This window comes from Odontesthes bonariensis, chromosome 3 (assembly GCF_027942865.1).
Source record: "Odontesthes bonariensis isolate fOdoBon6 chromosome 3, fOdoBon6.hap1, whole genome shotgun sequence".
NCBI classification, from domain to species: Eukaryota; Metazoa; Chordata; class Actinopteri; order Atheriniformes; family Atherinopsidae; genus Odontesthes; species Odontesthes bonariensis.
The window spans coordinates 34,731,211-34,758,297 of NC_134508.1; the positions used below are offsets into that span (position 1 = coordinate 34,731,211).

General features: G+C 39.4%; 1 pseudogene; it reads right to left on the reverse strand.

Annotated features, from left to right (window-relative positions):
* Positions 1-27,087, reverse strand: part of LOC142376971 (dynein axonemal heavy chain 8-like) — an 87,449-nt pseudogene that overhangs the window by 19,888 nt on the left and 40,474 nt on the right.

Below are 27,087 nucleotides of genomic sequence, written 5' to 3' on the forward strand. Positions count from 1 at the left end.
AACTGTAAAAGGGATTTACAGCCCCAATTTCAATATAGTCGGGACACTCTGTTGAAATTAGGTCAAAGAAAACATAAAATGTTGAAAGTGAGACATTTTACTGTTTAATGAAATATTTTGAACTTGATGGTAGCAAAATGTCTCAAATAAGTTGGGAAGGGATCTGCAATCGGCTGGAAAAGCAAGTGCTACTAAAAGGAAACAGCTGGAGGAACGTGTAGCAGCTGGATATGACTGGGTATTGGAAAAGCCCCTTAAAGTAGCAGGGAGCAGGGGGTCAGCAACCTGCAAAAAAACTATGTCAACAAATGTTGGAGCAATTTCAGAACACTGTTCCTCAAAGTAGCACAATATTTCATTGTCTACTGCAGTGTTTTTCAAACCTGGTCCTCGGGGACCACTGCCCCGCATGTTTTAGAGGTTTCCTGCTCCAACACACCTGATTGAAATGATCAGCTCGTTATCAGGCAACTGCAGAGCTTGTACTGGTCTACAGTACAAAATATCATTCAAAGATTGATAGAATCTATCTATGTAGAATCTCTGTCGTCGTTGGGCCCTCAGGCAGCTCTGTATTACAAACTTTTTACAATAATTTTGTCATGGAAATCACTACATGTGCTCAGGAACACTTCCAGAAACCACTGTCTGTGAGAACAGCTTGCCTTGCCATGCACAAATGCAAGTAAGAAGCTCTATCATGCAAAGAAGAAACCTATGTGAATGCCATCCAGAAACGCTGCCATCTTCTCTGGACCATGGTTCATTTAGAGTGAACTGAGGAAAAGTGTAGAATTGTTTTGTCATTAGACAAATCAAAATTTAAAATTCTTTTTAGAAATCACAGACGCTGCGTCCTCCGGACAAAGAAGGAGTGGGACCATCCATGAGATTTGTAAATCACTGCATTCCGTTTTTAATTATACATTAAACAGTGGTCAAACCTTTTAGGAATTGGGGCTGTACAATGGAATATTTTTACATGTTGAGAAAACCAAAATGAATCAGTTAAACTCTTTAAAAGCACACGACATACCGGTAATTTCTCCCCTTCCTGTGAGAGAACGGCCAAAATCTTGTTATATTCCGTTGGATGAAACTCTGCTTCGTTGACATTGTCAAACACTCCAAGGAGATGAGACTGAAACACAATTGTATCAAAATTGACTTTTGTCAAGTGATAAAATGTCAACTTGAAAGTTATCCAAGTAAAACTTAAAGAGGTCATAGTGATTATTTGAATTTTCATTTTAAGACATCATGCAAACATTCAGATGTATGGCTGTAATTTATATTAATTAAAACAATAACTGAATACATAAATAAATGAATTTAAAAATGATATATATCTATATATAGGTATATGTATATCCATATATTCATAGTGACAACAATGTTCAAACTCATTCTAACCTGAATTGTATGAGAGTCGCTGGCTTGTCCAAGGATTTCCAAAAGAGATGGATCGGATACAAAGAAGAATCTTGGAAAAAGGAGCCTCTTCTTCTCAAGGTAACTGTTAAATTAGAAATACGTAACATCAACACCCACTGCACTGGTATAACAACAATCTATTTAATTCTGCACATCTTATTTTTTGAGTCAATCTAAAGTATTTGGACTAATGTTGTTCGTAAAGAATTACCCTGCAAGAGATTTCTGACAGAGCTCTAGCTGTTTCTGAAGCTCGGGTAGGTGATGCCCTAACATTGGGTCACCCACACAGCAGTCCACCACTTTTGGCACCTTCTGAGCACGCTGCATGACCTTAATCCAGGACTTGTCGATATCTTGAAAGCGTTTTGCCTCCTGTAATAGAAAAAAAAAGGGCAGTTTGAATTTTACTTAAGGAAGCATTCTAAGGTGTAGTTTTCCCCAGGATAGAAAGCATGAACTGCACCTGTGGGAGGTCTTTGGCGATGTCACCCCCAACAAACACAGCTTCCAAGTAGATCCACAAGTTTTGCACAATAACCCACTGTTCAATGACTTCCGATGATGTTGAAAGATTGGAGAGCCAATCCTGGATCTCTGTTTTGTAGTATGCACTGTACCTGTACAAAGCAGATAAGGACACAAGCTACTTAAAACTTTAAAGGTGTTGTAAAATGCTGTTGGTAAATGTCAAATCTGTTAAGAACAAGATAAGTTTATTTCTACTTCTTCCTCTTTAACTAAGTGCGTACATTCACTTTAGTTTAACAGACTTTCATTATATTGTTCCGGAGTTCAAGGCTCCTTAGGAACTGATTTAATCAGTGGAATGTAAATCTGAAGCTGTTGTTAACTTGTATTACCTGTTGCTTAGCAGTGAGCCCAGTACCATCAAGCTATCCTCCAGGATGGTAAGAATCTCTGCTGTCTCTGCCCCCTTCAGCATTAGTTCTCCTCTATCCTTGAATGTCATCAAACTAAGGGTCTGACCAGACCACAAGTCTTTTACCTGTGACAATTTGGCCTCAATATCCTTCTCTTTTACAGCAGATATGGAGATGTCCTATGAATGAAGAAAGCCAGGCTAAGGAGGTTAGACACATACAAAAAGAAGAAATATTGTTGCTAGAACTGTGGAATTAAATGTATTCAAACTTCCAGCGAACCTCAATATCATCCTTGTACTTCAGCAAAGGGGCTTCCATGATGTTCTTCAGCATAAAGGTTTTGGACTCCACCTCAAATTGGTGTCCAGTTAAGTCTCCAATCCGGTCCCAGTGTCTCCGCATCATGGATTTGTTTGCCATCAATTCCAGCAGCGGGCACGACTCATTGAAATCATCAATGGTCCTCTTTAGGTCAAGGAAGGCTTGCCAGTCCTTTAGTGCTTTGGGCAGCTTCCGGCACCTACAAATAGAGATGATAAACAATATATCTATCACAGGAATACAAAAGAAATCAAAAATACAATGCTGGCACAAAGCAGGTTGTAATGGCTCAGAAATACTCCACCTATTCTGAAATTCCACAAGTTCTGCATTGATCTTTTCAATGTCCACGTCTGTCCACAGGATTTTATAGTACCCACTGATCTTACTCATCACTGTATCATACAGGCCGTAGAGTTTCCGAAGCAGCTCAAGCTCTTTTCTAAAAAAAAAAAAGGAAAAATCCTTAAAAGATATTACAATCTTTGTTAGTTAATATTAATGGAATTTTCATTGATGGCTCTGATAGAAAGCTTTGTCAGGATAGTAACAAACTTCTTCTGGTGTAGAAAGTTATTCTCCGTAACAGGTAAGCCGAGAAGTTGCTCCCCAGAAGTATATGTGGTGAAATTTCTCCACAGTTCATCAAATCTAGCCTGAGTAAAAAGAACATTTTTTGGCAATAAAATTAGATTCAGCAAACGAGAAGAAAACTGCCATGTTTATAAAACCAAAACCAAAATTCAAATTAAATGTAATTTCACATTTTTGTACTGCTGTTTCATGTAGTTTGTAGTCTTTTGATTTGAATTTCTTTTCAATTTGTCTTTATAAGTCTCTATCAAAATAGATTATCTTCCACTCAAAATAAAGCTAAAGGCTTTTCTTCTTCTTCCTCACATGTTTTAAGCGTAAAACATTAACTGGAATATAGAACGGTGAGAGTGAGCAGTAATGGTACCTGAAAGGCTTGCAGCTGCCTGCTGGCTACTTGTGGAGGAATTCCTTCAACCATTGGGCCTTCCTGAAATGCAGGATCATATGAGCTGATAAGAACGTCTACATTTTTCCAAACACCCATAGAAACAAGGTCATTCACAGATTACTTACAGAGTCGTATTCTTCCTTAAAAGAGTAAACATCCTTCTCGAAAACAGCAACACATTCCACAAGGTTTCGTTTGAACTTGGGCTGCATGCAAACCAGCTCATCTTGCACTGATCTCTGAGAAAATCCGAGTTCAAAATTCATTATCGAAGCTTTGTTACAGAGGAACACATCATGAAAAAAATCATTTAAAGAAAAAAGCCTGAATGTCTTGATAGTACTAACAGCTTTAGACTGAAGTTGTGTGAAGAGATGCCTCAGATTGTACACTCCTTCTGCTTCTCTTTTGGTCACTTCTGCTTCATTTTTGGTCAATATTTCAAAGGCTTCCTGTAAACAACATTATTTCATGTTTCTTATCAGTCTGCAATGTTTGCAACTGTAAAGGTCAAAGAGGGAGCTCTGCTTAAGGTACTGTATATGTCTAAAAAAACGAATGACCGTCCTAGTCATACCTCAATAGAAATTAATGTCATATCAGTCTGAATTTCAGCATCTCGAAGCTTTGACAGGGTGCCCATGGCATGACGCACATCTTCCAGATTAGAAACAGAATGCGATACTTGTACAAGGTATTTGTTGATGTGTAAACTGATGTTAATCATTTTCTTCTTGTAATCCTCCTTCAAGTATCTGCAGATCAGTTTCTTCCAGGCTTTGGTCTCAGCCATCAATGCCTTCTTTAATAAACCTAAAAAAAGGAAAGAGAAAGAATTTCCCATGTAAAGCTTGAATCACTCCTTTAAAAGACCAAATTAAAAAAAAAAACTAGCAAAGGCTAACATGTGACGGTACAACCAATATCATGGGTTTTCCAATCAGCATTTACCCTGAAAAAGATTGTACACCCTCCTTCAGTTTTAAGGTTTAACAGATCATAATGGATAAATCCTCTGATCCTTACCAGGCCGTAGATACAGTGCCTTGTGAAAGTATTCGGCCCCCTTGAACATTTCAACCTTTTGCCACATTTCAGGCTTCAAACATAAAGATATAACATTTTATTTTTTTGTGAAGAATCAACAACAAGTGGGACACAATCGTGAAGTGGAATGAAATTTATTGGATGTGTCAAACTTTTTTAACAAATAAATAACTGAAAAGTGGGGCGTGCAATATTATTCGGCCCCTTTACTTTCAGTGCAGCAAACTCAGGCCACAGTTACACATAGCCGGGTATTTAGAGAAACAAATATTTCCCCCCCTCCGTTTTCAATAATAACATCGTGCACACAACATCGTTTTCAAAAAACTTGTCATTTACATCAACCCGCATAAAAGCGCGAATAAAGCCATGCAAGCCAATCAAAATCCTCAGAATCGAGGACTTTCCTCATGTGAAGGAGGAGGTAACGCGAGCAAATATCACAACAAAACTGAAGGCAATAAGAGGGAAATATAGACAGTCAGTGGATACTGGACGCAGGAGAGCCACGGAAAAGTGATGCTCCTCTATTTTGAACTGTGCGAGCAGGTTTGGGGTGGCAAATGCAATAAGGCCAGAATCGTTTGCACAAACGTAAAAATTAGTAGAACTTTAACATCATCCATGATAATCCTGATCAGTAGCCAAACAAACTGTAAACATAAGGCGCTCGCATGACGTTAAGCATTTTCTGGCGCATAATGTGACGTTTAAGAACCTAGAACGCCGTTTCTCCCAGTTGACACGGCAACACATAACCGGCGTTATCAGACATCTCCACTTTGGCCGGAGGTTTTAGAAATAATCGTTTTCTGTGATAAAAACGGGGTTTTGGTGTAAATGAGAGGCCAAACTGCAGGAAAATATCTGCGTCTTCCTATTGTGTAAACGGGGCCTCTCTCCAGAAGTTCAGTGAGGATCTCTGAATGATCCAATGTTGTCCCAAATGACTGATGATGATAAACAGAATCCACCTGTGTGTAATCAAGTCTCCGTAGAAATGCAGCTGCTCTGTGATAGTCTCAGGGTTCTGTTCAAAGCGCAGAGAGCATCATGAACACCAAGGAACACACCAGGCAGGTCCGAGATACTGTTGTGGAGAAGTTTAAAGCCGGATTTGGATACAAAAAGTAGGGATGGCCGGTGAAGCCTCATGAAGCTTCCACAGAGTTCATCTGATTGTGCCAGGAAATGAACCAAAGTTTCGGGGCTTTGAAACCACACAGAACAGTGGAATCTGGTGGTGCACCGCAAGTATCATCTGCTTCAACCAGCCTCATTGTCCTTGTTATACTTTAATATGTACAAAATAAAAAGCGTAAAAGAAAGAAAATTGTGATTTTATATGACAAGTGCTTGTGTTACATTGAAAGTGGCTAGTAGTTCTACTAGAACTACTAGCCACCGTACCTTGAAACCTTTATCTTCCACAATAGAAAATGGTTGCACATCCATAACAATCATATCCACCCACACAGAATCAAGCTTTTGCTTCCTTGACACTACAAAAATAAAATTCTGCATATCAAGAAAATAAACGCAGGGCAAACTTGTAAAATGCTGGATTCAAACTCATAACCTTTGGATGCAAAAGCCACTAAGCTAATCACTGAGCTATCAGTTAAGTGACTGCGTCAACCCACCATCTACATGATGTCTAGTTAAAGACATCATCCATAGCTAAGAATAATAGTACACTTTAGTTGTTTTAAATAATTCAGAAACACTTTGCGTAATTAACACACCTTTCTGTCAGAACACAGACAGAGAGGCGTTTGGTACACGGGACACAGCTGTGTAATAATGGCCGCAAGCGCTTTGTTTGTGATATGTGCTAAATAAACAAGTCCAAAATGAATGTATTGTCCTACATAACTTAGATTCTTAAATGTGCTGCCCCCTTATTTTAAGAAGAGAACTATATTAGCATGCATACCCATAATAATAATAAAGCTTATATTTACACTTGAAAAACAAAAACTAGCAAACATCTTACATCACACAATAGTATATTGTACAATAGTAGGGGTGGGCGGTATGGCCTAAAATGTATACCCCGGTAAAATTTGAGCCACTGACGGTATACGGTATATATCGCGGTATGGTACTTTTGTATATAAATTACAACAGAACAGTTTCTCAGTGGTTACCATAGCACCAAATAAACACTTTCAATCAGGATGTTTGCAGCAATATTAAATTAAATTTATTGTGCAAAACAGAAAACACAGGAAATATAAAAATATATACGTTATATTTATATTTAAAAAACAAGAAAAGGTACATTTCCTCGAATAAACTCTGTGAGAGAAAAGCCGCTGCCTCTTGGATAACGGAACTTTCATAGGCGCCTTCCACTTATTCAACATGCTCAAATATGCGTCATGTTTCAGACACCCCATTTGTGCATGTTAAACTGCTTGTTAATACGATGAGTGTTTTATTACTTTCCATGTCTTCCAAAAGAGAAAATAATCAGGATTTTGAGGATGTTACCGTTACACACCAGCTGAGACGCAGGGTAGCAAAACATTATGGGCGTGAAAACGAAACTTAGAAAATCGGCTCGGCGCATGCGCAAAACCACAAAGTAGCAAATCTCGACAAGTAGGAGAAATCGACAGAACACCGGCTTTGACTCGTTTCATATTCCGGAGCATGGTTACCCCGCAGGTGGTAAAACAAATTACTCGTGTTACCTTGTCTTGCGATTACTGTCGCACGGCATATCCAAGCGGATGTTCAAAACTTTGCATTACTGCCATCTACAGGACTCATGAGCTATTGCGGTATAAGGTATGGCAAAAAAATCTCTACCGTTGGTGAAAAATACCGCATAAGGTATGATACCGTGCATACCGCCTACCCCTATACAATAGTATCACCTTATTAGGAGAAACCAAGGTGAAGTGATCCCAAGCCACAAAACGTTTCTTGCCAGAAGCCATGGAAAAGAGCAATGAATTGAATTCAATTCTGACAGGGCAACAGAACTGGTTGGGAAACCAGTTTGGGATTCATTCTCCTTTTATAGAGAATAGCGCGCCCAAGTGTTCAAACGATGAGAGACCTCTGAACCGTGGTTCCACCAAACAATGCATTCGGCGCTTCGGACGTCATCAATCACGTGATTAGCGCCATTTCATACACGCCCCGGAACATTGTGCCGAACCACTTTGCTTCACGAAGATGAAACGAGCGCCGAAGCGTCCGTGTCAAACGAGCCATCCCTAACAAAAAGATTTCCCAAGCTTCCCAAGGAGCACTGTGCAAGCAATCATACTGAAATGAAAGGAGTATCAGACCACTGCAAATCTACCAAGACCCGGCCGTCCCTCTAAACTTTCATCTGGAACAAGGAGAAGACTGATCAGAGATGCAGCCAAGAGGCCCATGATCACTCTGGATGAACTGCAGAGATCTACAGCTGAGGTGGGAGAGTCTGTCCATAGGACAACAATCACACGTACACTGCACAAATCTGGCCTTTATGGAAGAGTGGTAAGAAGAAAGCCATTTCACAAAGATATCCATAAAAAGTGTTGTTTAAAGTTTGCCACAAGCCACCTGGGAGACACACCAAACATGTGGAAGAAGGTGCTCTGGTCAGATGAAACCAAAATCCAACTGTTTGGCCACAATGCAAAACGATATGTTTGGCGTAAAAGCAACACAGCTCATCACCCTGAACACACCATCCCCACTGTCAAACATGGTGGTGGCAGCATCATGGTTTGGGCCGGCTTTTTGTCAGCAGGGACAGGGAGGATGGTCAAAATTGATGGGAAGATGGATGGGGCCAAATACAGGACCATTCTGGAAGAAAACCTGTTGGAGTTTGCAAGAGACCTGAGACTGGGACGGAGATTTATCTTCCAACAAGACAATGATCCAAAACATAAAGCCAAATCTACAATGGAATGGTTCACAAATAAACGTATCTAGGTGTTGGAATGGCCAAGTCAAAGTCCAGACCTGAATCCAATCGAGAATCTGTGGAAAGAGCTGAAGACTGCTGTTCACAAACGCTCTCCATCCAACCTCACTGAGTTCGAGCTGTTTTGCAAGGAAGAATGGGCAAGAATTTCAGTCTCTCAATGTGCAAAACTGATAGAGACATACCCCAAGCAACTTGCAGCTGTAATTGCAGCTAAAGGCGGTGCAGTTTTTTATTTGTTAAAAACGTTTGACACATTGAAATTAGTTTCATTCCACTTCACGATTGTGTCCCACTTGTTGTTTTCTTCACAAAAAAAATACATTTTCTATCTTTGTGTGAAGCCTGAAATGTGGCAAAAGGTTGAAAAGTTCAAGGGACCGAATACTTTCGCAAGGCAGCATAGAAGTAAAAAAGAAAAAAAAAAACAACAGCTTACCTGTTGAAAGTTCAGTAGACCCAAAAACAATCTCAGGCTTGATAGCATCAATGTCTTGCTCAACTGAGTCGTAGTACTGGATTTCAGATTTAATCTGAATCAGGGATGGATTGCTACCCATAAATTCCTGTAAAAAAAAAAAAATGAAGACAATTAAACCGTTATCATTATAGGGGAAAAAACAGCCAACATGTCTTCTAGGGAAAACAAACCTGGACTTTGAGGTTCCTGTCCACATTCCAAATCACCCTGAAAGGATCGAAATGCTTCAAAACGTCACTTGCTTGTTCCTTCTGGGAGCTGATTGCAGTTTTCAGATCGACCACAACTTTTTTAATGTCCCTGTGTTCAAAAACACTCTGGAAGAAATTGTTGCCTTTTGTGATGAAAATAGGACAAAAAAAAAGGGAAAATAAATTAATTTAAACACAGTTTTAACCAAACGTTGATCTTGACAATTTCATGAACAAAACCAATCCTGTTCAAATGATTGTTTTACTTATCAGACACCTGATTGTCAGATGAAAACAGTAAGCTATTTTGACAATGTCTGTTGTGGGATTTCATTTTTAAAGCAGTATTTGTGCAGCCATTGTATTGTTAAAAGTTACATTTTACGCAGGATAACAGCTTTTTGGGGGATTTAGGTTGCTTGTTGACTGCTGATAAGCTGCATCTTTATACGGTCATTTTCTGGTGGAAACTATAGCAATTGACCTTGTTATCCCATGGAAAGTAGTTTTGTTATCCTCAGATAAAAGTAGAATAAACTCATGATCTCGTGATAATGTCGTCACAATAACTAATTGCAGCCAAGGCCCCTCGCTCCTGTTTACACACACAAGTCAGTGCACTTGAAACATCTTCACAGACTTCTGCATGCTCGTATCTAACAACTTAAAAAATGTATGATATTAAAACTAATATAATACATGAAAGTTTAAATGAAATAATCCTAATTATAACTGATCAAATGACAATTTATGGGAGATCCCCATTTGCGGACTTGTTTTATCAGGTGTCTGCTGTCATGTATGTGCATGCTGACAGTTAGTAACCTTTGTTCTGTGTGTCATCTTGACTGTACTCCTTCTGCCAAGCAACACCCTTGCTAACCTCCAACACACAGTCAATAAGTTGATTTATGGCCTGTTGGATCTCATCTACATTGGGAATCATTACCTGAGGACAAATATCAGACATAGTAGCAACATTGTAGTGCTTGACAAGACAGGCAAAGAATTAAAGATAATGTATTTCCCCTGACCATAAACCATTGTAGCGAATGAAAATCATCCAACCATGAGTAGAAAGAAAACAATAACTCACCATATTGGGTTTGTCCAGTTGGGCTTCAGACTGAATCAGTGGGACCACCTTCGGCTTAATCTTTGCCCTCTGGTAAGTGCTAAAATACACATTTATTGATTTTACTCTTTCAGAGGTTATTTCCTTTCTTTGTGATACTGTTCTTCTTATTTAAACCCAGAAATACTCACTTGGTGCCACAAATTCTCCTTTTAAGGATCTCCAGGGATAACTTGGTGCTTTTGACAAGTGCATCGAATACCTTTGTACTGAAGAGTTCATAAAGCTTCTTAAACTCCTGAAATGAGGATTTTTTATTTGAGGCATTAATGCCTGTGTTGGCACACAACAGTTTATAGAAAAGACATGTTTTGCAGTTGGTATCCAATCATACCTTTTCGAACTTGATCTGTTTATCTTTCAATGGACCCTCTAAAAGCCTCTTGCTCTCTCTTGAGAAGGTCACACTCCTCCCTGAAATTTATATATATATATGTATAAAAAAAGCTGAGATGCTAATTATACGAAAAGAAAAGTCATTTACATTTGTGCTACACACCTTGAACAGGTTCCTCCACAATCTTGGTGCCTTTTGGTTCATAAATAGCACTTAACACATTACCCAACTCCATAACAGCTCCTTTAACATAACTGCATTTGTAATCCAGTGTCTTTGCCCACTCCTTACAACGGTTCTGAAAAACAAAAGAGGAATAGTTGCACTACGAGCGTTTCAATGAAACAGAATTCAGAGTTCATTGGAAAACTCAAAAGTTTACTCAAACCACGACATCGAGCCTTTGCTCTTTGACAAAGTAATGATTGTTTCAAACTCACGTAATGGATGAAAAACACTTTAACTTCCCTTAATGGATATGGAGAATAAAAATAAGATGGTCATGCCTTATTGTGGTCAACCAGCTGCTGCAGCAAAGATGCACGGCCTTCTGGGAGCTCTATCAGAACAGTCTCAGACATGTCTTTGAGGACATCATCAATTTGTATCTTACAAATATCCTGCACCTGAAAAAGAAAGTGGCATCTAGAAGCGTGGCTTTTGTCCAAGAGAGCTGTCACACCAACCCAAACATATCTGAACAATGTGACATTTAACCTGATGTTGATACTTTTCAGTATCAGTAGAATTTTTATTCATCAACAAACCTTTTTTACAAGATTTTGGAGCTCAGACAGAGCAGTTTCAACATTTTGAAAGAACTTGTCCAGGAGGAGGGAAGACCAGGTCAGCAGCACCGAACCGTGTCGAAGTGCAGATTCCACCTGGACATTTTAAGGATGTAGAATTACAATCAAAAGCTCTTCAGGACACGTCTGCTCGAGACATTTCTCAAATCGGCAAAACCCCTTCCCACTGCCTACAGCAGGGTTCACATTCATCAAGTAACAATTTCCCACTAAAGAAGACGGACCACCTGCCGTACACACGGTATGAAAAGCTTACGTTTTTTATTTTTGAAGCCATCAAACTGTTGAAGTCTGCGGGTATGCTCTCACAAGTGGATTCAAAATCTTCCAGAATGGTCTATAAAAAGGCATACAGGTCAAATTCTCTTAAGTTAAACAATCCCGTAAAAAAAATGTAAATCCCGGTTTACCTTTAGTCTGAGGTGATGGGCATTTATTTTGCTTTCCATCTTGATAAGAAGCGAAGCCTGCGTTGGAACCTTATGCCCCATTTTCAACAAACACTTAGCCTCCCGAATGACTTCGGTTATTTTAGGGTCAAAGTTGACGACTAATTTTCCAGTATTTGGGTGGCGAACCAGCAGGGTAATGTTCAAGACTGTTATACGGAACAGAGAAAGCTCGTTTTAACAGTGTGCAATAATGGAATCGACAGGGGCTGTTTTCTGCCATTAGTGTCAAATTATGACATCAGAACAAGAGAACCAACCGTGATCTAGTTTGGAAACTTTCTCCATCCACGTTTCGTGTTGAAGAAGCTCAAACTCGACCAACATAGCTGCAGTCCCATTGTACATTCTGACCACATCTTGTCCCACGGGACTACATAGGATGTCCGAGTTTTCCTGCAAAGGAAGGGAGATTTGATCGTCGTTAAAATGTCACTGTGAAGTATAACTGTAAAGTTGTTTTGCTGATAGAAACTGTGTCTCACTTTCATGTACAATATCGGCTCCTCTATCTTTTTATAGAGGTGTCTGACCCAACCAATCCTGCCAGCCACTGGTGGCATATTTCTGGATAATGGAATGTCATCCTTCTGATTGTCAAAGACCTGCAAATGAAGTTTACAAAACATACTAAAATCATTAACAGTTTTCTTCCATTTTCAATTCAAAATGTTTCACTCATCTGAAGATTTCTTTCAGCTTAATACGTTTAATAAGGTTTATTGTTTGGTATCTAAGCCCAAGCAAACTGAATACCTTTTTCACAAACTCCACCTCTGAAGCAAAGTGCTGAAGAATAACACCCAAAATGTTGGAAATGTGAGTTGCAAGACAGGGAAGGTTCAGCTTCTGAAAACTATCAAAACAAATTTCATAGATTGCTTATATTTTTTCCTTTTAATGCCACAGTTAGAATAGAGTCTTCATGTCATACTTCCAAATTCTGCAAATTGTACTGACCGCTGTAGCAGGCAAAGAGCTTGCTGAGATGAGATGATGTTTGAGAAGTACGAACACATAAATGCCTGGAGCTGACTCTGTGGAAAAGGACAAGATTGTGGGGATACTCTGAGAATACAACGTCAATATTATTTTCTTTTTTCAGCTTCAAGCTGTGTCGATACAAGCAGTAGATCCTCATTCCTCAGAGATTCTACAATCTTACTAGTCCTTCTTTCTGTTCCTAAACGTGTAATTCTTTTAAGTGTGGCCATGTGTGAATGCAACGGCTGTTTGGAGTAAATGAGTGTTGCTGTGATGTTGCACGTATGAACCTGTTCCCAACTTTCACTAAAGATCTTCATCTGGTTGAGGCTTCCTGAAAAAATGAGCTTGAACCAACATTTGGGTACAAGCTGTAGATTACACTTACCTCAATGTGGCTCATTTGAGCCATGAAGTTCACAAAATCAGTTTCAAATTCAGTCGTCCTCGGGGACAACATGTCATACTTCTTCCTTTTCAGATTCATGGACACAGTGTGGAATTGTCTGGCTGATTTCTCAATGCCTTCAATGTTTGACTTTTCAAGAGATTCAAATGTCTTGAACACTGTGATTATTTTCTTGATCTACAAAAGACAATATTCGTCGTCACATTGCAAGGCCTTATGATAGAAGTGGGATGGAGATTTAAGAGAATGAACAAAGACAACACCTTTTCAAGTTGCTTGCAGAAGCTCTCAAACTTGCAAAAAATCTGCATCTCTGAAACCTCAAGGAATGTTTTCCCAGTTTCTTCCATTACTTGTACCTTTTTTTTCTGGAAACAGGTCTGATACTCCTGATATAAGCATGTACAGACCTGCCAAAGATAAAAGAAACATGATGACAGCTACAGTCTACTGATGTCAAAATGTGTAATCTTAAGCCTTGGTAATAATAACCCAAATGTTTAGTAATATCAGCTTCAGTCACCTGCATTTTTCTGATGAGTTTTTCAGCATCTTGATCCCATATAAGACAACTGCCATCGTCAGTAATGTAGGATCTGCATGCTGTGACCATCTGATTTGTGATCTGGAAAAGTGGTCAGTTGTGTGGCTACAGTTTTACAAAGGGAGCTGGATCCTTGCACTGCGTCTTCTCATGAAAGTTACGTTTTCCGGTGACAACTTAAATATTTCAGAAACTGAACACACTTCACTTACTTTGACAAGCAGCGCAGACATCTTTTCGCTTGTATTGTAATATAGTGAAACACGGTAAATCATGTGAATGGCACTGATGACCTTCGGCACATTTTCTGTCATGGAAACCTGAAATCACATTTCATGATTTAGGAGGGTCAATGAAGATGAATTATCATCTATTTCTACACTTAAGTTTGCCAAACTTGCAAACTTTTTACTAATTCTTTGTTAAAAAAAATGTATATAAGTTGTCTAAATAATGGCTGCCTGGATAGTACAAAACAATGTAATAAGGACATATTAATTCAGTGTTACCAAACACAAACTATTCATTAGAATCAAACTGTTAAATGTACATACGGGGTCACTGTTGTACAGAGGATGTAAGACTTTCTCAAGTGTTGACAAGAATTTGAAATTGTCTTTTGCCTCATTGACACGATATGTTATCCTCGTGTCGAGATCCCGCCACACCTGCACGGGTACAAGACTGCGTTAATAGGAATCCATTGATTGATTTAATAAATCTAGTCATTCACAAATGATCTTAGCATAGGATTTTATCAGAATACATGAAATAATTCAGGACTAGGCTCAGATGTGACACCAACACTTTCCAGTGAAATGAAACAGTGCCTACTCAGCATCATCTTAATGCAGAACGGCTACATACTGTACTGTGTTAACAAATAATCATTTCCAAAAACTATTTTTTTCATACATCTGTGAAGATCACCTACATGCAGTGAACACTGAATCCATGATCATTGCAAGCTATCCAACGTCGATATCTTCTACATTGCAATTTTCAGGCATTTGTCATGATTTATGTATCACAGACTGTTTTTAATTTCTCTTTACATGCAGCAAACCTTAACTACATACACTAAAACTGATACAAAGTGAAAATGTTCAATAGCTTTGGTATTACTCTGTGTACATTGAACACTTGTGTCAGTACCTTCATTATTTTGGAATGGTTGAGATGGAGCACCATCACCACCGCCTTACACTCTGGGCTTTTGATGTGATCGATGATAGAGTTGTACTGTAAAGACATTCGTTTCCAGTGTTCTAACTCACTCAGTGGTCCGGCAGAATCATCCTCTTTCCTCAACAAATCACTCTCCATCAGGACCTGATGACAATGGATACATCACCAACATCACCATTAAGCTTTGCTGTCTGAGCAATCCTATCATATTCCCAATCTTCCATAACTATCTGATCCATCTTGGCCTGATGTCACCATCTCTAACCAATGAGCTTTGTGCCCATCACAGTCATCGCAAATTCATTTTTAGCATTTAACAGCACAAATTAAGGTTGTTGGATCAAATATAATCTCTGAAATCTACCAACCTGCTCGATTTGTTTGCACCATTGCATCAGAATTTCTTCCAGCCGTTGCACCATGTCAAAGTTGGCAGCCGCAGCTTTCATATCATCCAGACAGGCCAGTTTAGACAAGTCAATATCTGTGACTGTTTTCAGATGAACGACGCTCTCATTGCTCCTCTGGATATCTGAAGTATAAATAAGACAAAGTACAAAATCATCAGTACTGGTTACAAACCATCTTTTGGTTACAGTATTGCTTGTTATTGTGTACTTCAACATAAGATGGTTTGAAATCAGTTGAGTAAGATTTGCCCGAGAGATGGAGCTTAAAGTTACAATCTTTCTAAAGAGCCACCCTCCAATAACTTATTCACATTCAGTTGGCAATAAATGTGAAACATTCTTACCATCTAAAGAGTTCAAAAAATGTTTAAAGGAATAGAAGAAGTTCTTTTTAAGTTTTGCTCCATGTCTAGACTTGTCTACAGCTCCCCAGTTCTGTCCTGTAGTAAGGGCTGGAAGCAGTGCATCGTAGGAATCCCTTATTCCTTTCAGGAGGCCATCCCTGGCATCAATCATTGAGAAAAAGATTTCCTGCAAGGCATCAAGAAAAGACAACCCATCACTTAATGAAATCCGAAGCAGAAAACATTTCAACTGTGAGGGAGAAACATGATTTGGTTTGAGATGTTAGGGTTCTCATGAAAATGTGCTCTTGCTTCGAACTACTGACTGACATTACATCAGCTGTGCCAAACTTTGGTACCTGATAATGCATCTGGTTGAGATAGCAGAGTACACAAATATAGAGAGCGTGATTTCTGTAAATCACGTAAAGAACATAAACCACTTCATTTGAAAAAGTAACAAGCAATCAGCTCTGTAAATTCATATGAATTGACCCCACAGAGGTTGAAAAAAGAAACGTTCAGATTATAAACCAGCGGCCAAAACGCACAGCAGCTCACACCTCACATCTGGGCAACAGGAAAAACCAGAGCAGACTAAAAATGAATGTAAACGTGTCAGTCCAAGGGAATGAAATCAAACTTCTCAAAGCCAGACTAATATACGCAGATAATGCAGTTGGGAGTCGAATCCATCCTGCATGTATACACTCAACTAGACTTAATATATTCTCAGCGCTTCACAGATCTTATCCAGGAAAAAGGTAGAGAAGAGGAGGGCAACAAAAAAGAAGAATCACAAGGAGATGCATGCATTTGTAAAAACAAGTAGACCGTCCACATCAAAGTCCGCCATCTTTTTACATAAGAAGCCCCCTCCCACGCTCAAGACGAGAAACAAGTTTGAAGCCAACACAGCACACCATGTCGGTGAGTCGTTACTCTGTAAACGGTGTTTCCGTAGATCAAAGGCTCCTCAGTAAACAGCCATTTTTTGTACGGTGGGGTGTTTGTCTGTGGAGGTTTTACTGCTCGCGTTAGTTTAACATAGTCATCAAATAACGTTGTGGAGCACATAACATTAGCTAACTGCTAATAATGCATTAAACTCCTAACATAACCTTAGTAAAGTAAAATATGTTTGGTTTTAATCCTTAGGTTAAAAAGACCAACAAATGAATAACTTTAAAGGGGAACTCCGGGGCATTTGAAGCGTGTTTCCATTGCTAGAGGTTGTCAAATAATGATAGTATGACACAGAGAGGTGCGTATCTGCGCTCCCTGTGTGGAGATTGCTCTGTCCGCACAGCATGTCATGCGAGGCTAATACGTGGTGGCTAAGGGGCAAGCGCTAACCCTTCCACGTAAAACAACAACTTGCACACTGCAGAAACGTCACACCTCTTTATAACCCATCCGACAATAAAGTCACAAGCCTTACCATCAAAACCATATGCATGGTTCTCACATTACTGGCATGGGGACGTTACAAAAAAACTTTATAAACAGCATGTAACTCACCGGCTGGTTGTAGGCTCGCGCATGTGAAAGCCCAAAAGAGTCGATGGAGAATAATCCCATATACAAAACAATTATATTCTCTAGAAAAACTGCGTTCAAGTATTTAAAACATTACAACAATATTACTGGGCATGTATTGTTGTAATGTTTTAAATACTTGAACGCAGTTTTTCTAGAGAATATAATTGTTTTGTATATGGGATTATCCTCCATCGACTCTTCTGGGCTTTCACATGCGCGAGCCTACAACCAGCCGGTGAGTTACATGCTGTTTATACAGTTGTTTTGTAACCTCCCCATGCCAGTAATGTGAGAACCATGCATATGGTTTTGATGGTAAGGCTTGTGACTTTATTGTCGGATGGGTTATAAAGTGGTGTGACGTTTCTGCAGTGTGCAAGTTGTTGTTTTACGTGGAAGGGTTAGCGCTTGCCCCTTAGCCACCACGTATTAGCCTCGCATGACATGCTGTGCGGACAGAGCAATCTCCACACAGGGAGCGCAGATACGCACCTCTCTGTGTCATACTATCATTATTTGACAACCTCTAGCAATGGAAACACGCTTCAAATGCCCCGGAGTTCCCCTTTAAGAACATTGTGCATTATCAAAGATCACTTCGCCATCCTAAATGGCTTGTGTATAAACAGTGTTTATTAGTGAATTAACTTTTTTATTAGAGATTCTCTTTGTATGACAATAACTGGACGTGACAGCTGTAACAATGTTATTATTGTGATGTAATACGTTGCTACACACACTGCCATGAGGTGAGCTGCTCAGGGAGGGAACCCGGAGGTTTAAGGAAGATGCTAAGCTAAGACGTAGCTGTGCCATTTTTATCTTTTGTCTTGTTCAATAAAGTTTCCAGAAGCAAGGGTAACACTTTAATCATCAAGTTTGTATAGAGTAGTGATAAAGAATAAGCTGAAACAAAAGCTTTTCTATAAAGTGATTACATCTTTTGATATGACACATAACACAAGAATAAATACTTAACAATTACTGAGACACGCCACCTTTGACCTTACCTCGTGTATGTTTTCTGGGTTCACAGGAATGTCCACTCTGGTCCGTGTGAAGGAGCAGCAGATCCCTGTGAGGCACGTTTTTGCTAAATTGGCTAAAAACAGCCTCATTGCTTTGCCCCCTTTGCTTGGTCCAGGATATACGCGCCCACATTCTGAAATCAAATCCAAATGGTTTTGTAAGAGATGAAAAAACATTCCAGTTCATAATGTTGTGTGGAATATCTGGGTCTTTATCATGCAAGATAATCAATCAAATTTGATTAGAAGACTTTCCCTAAAATTGTATCATCTATCGGTATTTCAGTTTTTCGAAAATAGGACGTTTTTCCTATTTTACTTCAAAAAAAATACTAGTATATAAAACCCGGCATAACAGCTGTCAAACGGAAAAAATTTCAATTAAAATAAGCATGGACAGTCTTTCCAATTGAAGACTTTCCAGATTTCTTCATACCTATTCCTGGGACTTCGGACTCCTGATACACAAACGAAATGGTTTTGCTGCCCCCCGAGGCGAAGAAATGATCAAAAGCGAGCAGCTAGTCAGCAAGAAAAAAGGAAGAACACAAAAACATTATTAATCATTGCATCATATTACGATGCAAGTATAAAACAACCAAAAACAAAACATAACCTTGGAACGAAACGTTTAGAAAGCATCACACCAAACTGAAGAAAAAGCCACAAAAATAACGCGTTATGAATCAATCCCACAAAACCTCAGCTGATCACCTGACTTCTGATTTGTGTTGGTGAGATATTTCTGCTTTTGATAGCATTAGTACCAGTTTGGAGTCACACTGAGGAGGAACTTACTGAAGGAGAATCCAAAACAAATTCCTCCACCTCTGTTGGTGCCAAAGACAGCCGGTCAGCCAGGATGTCAATCATGTACTTGTGTGCAGGGGTGAGCAGCTTTTTCCTCTCTTCTCTTGCCTGCTTATGTTTGGCCTGAAGGAAGACAAGAGTCGGAAATAGTGTAGAAGTGTATTTGCTCTACGTAACTAGAGCTGTATCTCAACGAATAAGCTGAATCAAATGGGCTGCTTTAATTCTGAAAAGAAACAACTGAAACTTACCTGAGACACACACTTGTTTGCTTTTGGATTGGGTGTGTCCATCATAACGATGTCTGGAAGGGAGAATCACCCCTTAAGCCGTAATACTCAACGGTTCCCTTTATTCCCTCTGAGAAAACACTATTAGCCACTAATGTTGTTGATTTATCAACTTTTTCCTGTAATTCAGTAAATAAAATGCATACAGTGACATCAACAGTCTCCTCAGTTCCTAAGCGCTGGATGTGCAACATCTGATCCATGTTTCAAACATTTTTAAAAGTAATTCCTTCAAATTCAAAGGAGCAGGTAATTACAAAAAAATGTTTTTATTGTGTTTCTATATTATTTAAACTTACTTTGGTGAGGTTCCTGATCAATTTGAGCATGAATAAACGCTAATTATTTTTCTTTCTAGCTGATAAGGTATGTTAGCTCAACCGTTACGTCTCAGTTTATGTTGTTTGTTCATTCACTTTTTCAAGTTTGATATTCTGCTCTTACCGAAACTTTATCATCCGACGTATTTGTAGCTTCCAATGTTCAGCTTTTCTTCTTGTGTCGTTTCTGAGTTTCTGAATTATTGGACCATGGAAATATTTTTCTCCAGCCGTTGAGAACTGCTACTGATTCCAAACGTTTATTTAACCGTTTTTTTGGTTTTGTTTTTTTTAACTTCCTTTTAAACGTTGAGATGTCACGACCGTTGGCGCGTGGATGACGTAGGACTGTTGGATGAGCTAACGTTTTAATAATTAGCTCTCACACTCTGTTTTTAATGGGTTGCTTAAGAATTACAAGTATATGTCCAAGATTTTTTTTTTTCCTGAGCCATTACCCAAATTTTGTTCACAGTAAAGTTTTGTTTTGATTGTCAAGAGCTACCACACGCAGTGTGGTGTACAGTAATGGGACAAAAACATTTATTTGAATGTCAGCTGATGAAATTTTTATTGTCACAGTCAAAACAATAAATAGATAAATGTGATGATAAAGAATGAATAAAGGGTTGTTTTAAGTTAAAGTTGTAGACAAGAATGACCTCTAGTATCTGTCATTATGGCTGTGAACCTGAAGAACCCTCTGGCTGAAGTCCTTCCATTGTCAGTGTAAAGCAGGGGTAGGCAATTAGTGGCCCGCCATCAATTATATCTGGCCCGCAAGATGGAATTTTTGAAATATGATTTTTGAAAGATATTTTTCAAACCTCATGTTTTATCGCCTGTTTCATGAGAGATGCCAGGAGATGCAACATTCAGCCTAATAACAGTGTATAGAAGAAAAAAATGTTTTAAATTAAAAAAAATGAAATGCATTTATGTAAATCCACAATAGAAAAACATGGCCATGGCCCGTAATACCATTGTCAGAAAAAAATTGGCCCAGGTCCAAACTTAATTGCCGACCCCTGGTGTAAAGTGTGTGTATTTATTGGACGGGGGGGGGGGGGGGGGGGGGGGGGGGGGCAACTAGTGCATAGCCTTTGAGGACAAAGAGATACATATTTCTAGGTACCAAACTCGGCAAAATGTCTTCCGTCACAATTTGACCTTCTCCTTACACAGGCCTGTGACAGGCCTGTGACAGGCCAAGTTTTAAGAGGTATTATCAAATCCCACATAGCCTGTCCCTTATTCTTGAATGGATAGACTCTATGGTTTAGCGCAACTGCTCTGCAGAAAAATCAACAACAACTTTGTAGTCTTGTTTCAAAATAGACATAAGAATCAGCACCCTCAAAGCAGCGTTCCCAGAGCCTTCATACTCTTAAGGCTGTTCAAGGGCACACAGCCTCGTGTCTTTTGGTCATATTCCCATCCACACAACCAGCAACCTCAAACTGAAAGTTATTTTGATGTGAAAAATAATTCTAAAATCAATCTTTAATGAGCTTTCGGTCTTGATAAAAATGATGGTGCACTTGCACTCAGTGTACATTGAAAGATAGCCCATATTAAAGCTTTGTGTGTTGTTTCATTCACTTGAGGATTTACTAAGTTGATTCAGTGTCACAAAAGGTTGTGTGTAACTGTTGTTGGAATCTATGGCCAGGAGGGGGGAGCAGAGAGCAGAAAAGCAAGACTGAGATATACAAGGAACTGACTCTGGAAGACAAGAAGAACATGAAAACAAAAACAAATAAGCATAAAACAAAGACAAACTTAACAAAACCTAACACAGAACTTGCTTGTTTGCTTGGGCACATCTATTCAAATAGTTGAGTCATTCTGCTGAGTGTATTTATACAGTGCAGTATACAAAAATGAATTTCTAATTTTCAGTGAGTATGACTCTCAGTGACTATTGTGTTGCCTGCAATATGAGGAGAGAGAGCCTACAAATACTGAATAATTCATCATTCTATTACTAACTCGGTCGGCCCCTGAGTTAATTATCTGCTGTTTGATAGCTCCCTCGATACTTTGCTCACAGCATTAGTAGGAACAAAGAATCGTTCCAGTAACACTGTTAATCCATGAAAGACATGTCACGGGCTGACAGCCAGTCACTCTAATGTGTGAGATTAATGTTGAAGCAAAGGTAACATTGAACTCAAACACTGCCCTGCTGATCTGGAACACAGCCTCCAAGCGATGCTTGCACAGAATCATGGGCCAGATGTGATAATATGCTTTTCTTTTCCATAAAGTATCATTTTTCTTCACTAAAGATGCACAGTGTGCAGATCAGTGGAAGCTTTAAAGGTGATTCACTATCACAAATCAATTCAAACCAAGCTATTCACACTCCTGCATGACTTTCTTTCTTTCTTTTGACCAGATATTTTACGGAGAGAAATATCTTAAACAAAAACAACAGACAAGTACATTTTGAATGTCTTTTACCAGATCAGACTAAACAAAAAAATTCTATGTAGCTTTAACTAACACAGAGAATGCAGAACCTTTTCATGTCTAAAACTGTTTGAAATCATATCAAAAACTTGCTTTTTCTCACTTTAGTAAATGTTGAGCACTATGTTTAACACTTTTTTCATGTCTTATGTAGATCCTGGTTGTAAATAGAACACATTATGTATATCATTTTATAGAATAAAAACACAAGAACACAAGCATACTGTGACAAACATTGAGACTCCTGCCACCAAATACAACATTTTGTTGTAAAAGATCTGTGCCAACACTGATGTTCAAGTTTATATCTGAAATGTTTAACTTTGTTTGGGTAGTTCATTGAGATTAGTTTGGTGTCCATAATTTGTCATTATTGTCTTCAGAGTTTAGAAGTACATCAAAAACCATTCGGACATGATGCAGTATACTACATGCATGCTTTTGCCTCTGATAAATATGAGTTCTTATCCATTTACAGTGAAAGCTTAAGATATTACCTCCTAAATGTAATTTTCTCTTTCTTAATTTAGGCTTTTCTCATTTCTTGAGATGATTTGGAATAAAATACTCTTGTTGATATGTTTATATTTTCCAGAAAACCCCTCAGGTTTTAAATTGCTCAGATATGAATAGCTTAGAAAGCCTGACATGCAGTTTATAGAAATTTCAGTGTCTGAGGAAGCAAACAGACAATAGGTTACAGAGGTTGAGTTAACAGGTAATCAACATTGTCTAAAATGGCTCTTCTAACTTTGCGCAAATGTTTAAACAGAGCTGTCATAAAGTGATGAAAGACACAGCTTCCCATAACAGTTTAGTTGTCTTTTTATTACTCTGGTTATTCAATAATCAATTGCTTGCGTGCACTGCATGTGTGCTCAGAATTGTTTGGGAATTAAAATATCTGAAAAACGCGCAGGCATGAAGGGCCCTTGTGAAAAACTCTTTGCTGAAGTTCTATGTTTACTGTTGAACCGTGGATTAGATCAGTAACAAAGGGACATTTTAGGAAGTCCCACGTCAAAGCAAACGTTACTAAAGGGTGGGGGCTGTTTTCATTTAGCCATAAAGGATGTTTCACAGGTGTGGTGGTTAGCACCGTTGCCTCACAGCAAGAAGGTTCCAGGTTCAACTCCCAGCTGGGGCCTTTCTGTGTGGAGTTTGCATGTTCTCCCCGTGTAAGCGTGGGTTCTCTCCGGGTACTCCGGCTTCCTCCCACTGTCCAAAAACATGCATGTTAGGTTAATTGGTGTCTCTAAAATTGTCCTTAGGAGTGAGTGTGAGCGTGTATGGTTGTTTGTCTCATTTGTCTCTGTGTGGCACTGTGATGGACTGGCGGCCTGTCCAGGGTGTACCCCGCCTCTCGCCCATTGACCGCTGGGATAGGCTCCAGCCCCCCCGCGACCCGACCGACGGATTCAGCGGTATAGAAAATGGATGGATGGATGTTTCACACTATATTGAATGTTATTAGTTTAATTTGTCTATATTCATGTCACTACTCGCAATTTGGTATCATGACAAGGTGTGAAATCTTCAAATAAATATAATCCATTTATTGTGTCAACAGACAAATTTTGCTGCTTTTTCTTTATGTGCTACAGCACATGAAAATAACTGTCAACGCATTGTCACAGCCTTGGTGTAATTGTGACATATGGACTGTTGCATCACATATGTAAGGACAATGTGCTCATTGAGAAATTGAGAAATTTCAGTCTTTCCTTGCATTTTCCCCCACTGTTTCATCTCCTTTTTACACATTACAAACTTCTTGGTACTGAAAATGATGTGATTAAGGTTGGGTGTTAAAAATGACTTGACCAAGCTGAGGTTATAAAAACAGGATGACAAGAGCCAAGAGCTCTCCTCACACCACTCCAGTTTTAGTCACTCCTAACATTTGTCATGTTTGTTGGCCTTACAAGGCGAGGAGGGGCCTTGTCTTAGGATTCCTACATTAAAAACATTGCGAGTAAAAGAAATAAAAGTTTGCTTGAACACATGCAGACCCTGTGTTACAAACTGAACTGCTATCTGGAGACAAAGACCAAAATGAACAGGCACCAACACAGGTTTGGGTGAAAATGAACAGAGAGAGTTAGTAAGTAAAGTCACATGACCTGGCCTCAATCAAGGTTGTCAATTGAGAGCACACTCAGATAGTTAAGGCCCTCAACAAGCATCAATCAACACCCCCACTTGTTCTCACATTTACAACAAGAAAAACAAAAACATTGCAAAGAGCAAAATCACATTTTGGTTCGGCAATCACCTAAATAGAAACCTAGAAAAGGCAAGAAGCTTCCCTTTTGTAGCTGGTTTTGTCATTTGGTCAGCAACCATTTGATCTGTTGGGCAATACTCCAAAAACACATCACCATTTTTTACAGTAGATCTTACAAAATGATATTTGATGTCAATGTGTTTGCATCTCTGTCGGCTAAAGGGATTCTTTGCCAATGCAATTGCCCCCGGTCATCTTCATAAATTACAGGTACATCATAATGAGAGTCAAGATGTTTAAGCATTTGAGACAGGTACAAACATTCTTGTGTAGTGACAGCTAACGCCATGTACTCAGCCTCACATGTTGACAGTGCTACAGTTGGCTGCTTTTTGGTCTTCCAAGAAATCAGAGGACCATTCTTACATAGGCTAACACAATAACCAGATGTACTACGTCGGTCAGTTGCATCTCCTGCCCAATCCGAGTTACCCAGGCTCCGCCCTCGCAGTGACGCAACACCTTCGGCTCTGCTACACTTACTCAGGCAAACTGCTCATTCAGGTGGATTCGAGTTCCCGAAAAAATGGGAACTCCACCCACTTTGTCGGGAAGCAATCGACTTTGAGCAGCGCCAACGGCCCAGGGTAGAGGCGTGTTCAAGGTAGTGACGTGATTGAACTGCCACTCAACCCATGGATTGTACACGGAAGCGCTTCATTCAATATCAACATGGAGCAGCGTCAAGCTTTTGACACTGCTGTAGATGCTGTAAGAAAAGTGTTCGACGGGAGATTCTCGTTAAAAATCGAGCAAAGAACAGCCCTTGAATCATTTCTTGACAGGAAAGACGTTTTCGCCTTGCTCCCTACTGGCTTTGGTAAGAGTTTAATCTACCAGTTAGCCCCGCTGGTAGTTAAATCATACGTCAGAGGAAAGAGTGGTGTAATTGACTTAAGCTTAGGCACAGCCTTTTCTGGCCACAACCAGTAGCAACCCGAGGGAGGCGGGTTGACCAGGCCATTTCGAATCGTATTCGTTATGGTCTTGGTCAGACCAGAATCTCGAAGAGATTTGAAAGTCTATGTTAATCAGGCTAAATCCGAGTCACTATAAGCCACCAACTGTAACCCATCATCACATTTCCTGTAACACAGCATCTTGTCAATTGTGCCTTTCAGATATTTCAGTACATGTTTTACAGTCGTCCACTGCTCTTCTGTTGGCGCACTGAAATATTGTGAAAGTTTACTTACGACACAACTCAAATCTGGTCTAGTGCATGAACTAAGATAGATTAGGCTACCCACTGCTTCTCTGTATTTCCTGAGGTCACTCATCTTTTCATCGTCATCAACTCATTAAGAATGATCTTAAATTCTAAATGACAAAACAGTAACATACAAACTATCAACACAAAATTAAATGAGCCTTGAAAATTCACTAAACATGAGCCCTTTTAAACAGCCAGTCATGTACTGCCCTAAGGGGTTAAACACATTAACTGGGTGGGTCAAACTATGAGTGCCCCCTATTATTTGGTGAAGAAGGCCTACATTCAATCCCACAGGGTGGATGAAGGATCTGCCAGCCAGACTCATTCATTTTTTTGGTCAGAGTTCAAACTGGTTAAAATGGGTTTTAACCAGTAAAACTTTAATCAAGTGACATACTTTAGTCAGCCTCCTTCAGATATGTTCTACAACAACTTTTGAAACATCGATACGCGTAACCTGCATGAAGATGTAATGTTGAGATAACCTGTTAAACCCTAAAGTGAGCATCATTTCCTTAGAGAACTCTTTAGTGCTGCTGGGATTATCCCCCCTGCAGATTGTCGATGGGCCTTGTCCGAACAGAGTAAGCAGGGCAGGGCCTTTGTTAGAGCCTTTCAGACAGAGATACCCCTCCCCGATTCCCCCTGATCCCGAGGCGAGATTGGTCGGGTATCCGTAATTGAGTCATCTGACTCGGTCGGACCTTGCCTTCCACAGCTGAGTAAACCAGCACAAAGAGACTCTGGCTACTTTCCAGGTTAAGTGTGCCGCGTGTGTGCACAATTCCAGCACATTAGCCCCATGCTGTTAAGATGCAAAACACTTTTACTTGACCTCTGAGATGCCCGTGGCTTCTTTCTGTTAGCCTCATTCAGACAGAGCTAAGCCCATAAGAGACAAAATGCTGCTAAAGATGAGTTGAACCAAAAAGCATGGAGATTGAGAGACTGGAGAGACTGCAGCACCAGCAGAGGAATGATAGATTCTTCTTCTGATCTATAAATACCACAGTTAAATAGTTCTGGAAAGCTTGCGGACTTCCACCATGTTTCAATCAAAGCAGTCTCTCCGGCATCAATCTCAGGTGTACTCACACAGAAAAAAATTGAATTGAATTGAATAACTTTACATTAAAGCTGCAGTCTGCAGGATTTGTTATGTCATACGTAAAGTCCTACTTTTTGGCATTTTAAGAGTTTACATGATCTATCAGAACGCTTGAAGTT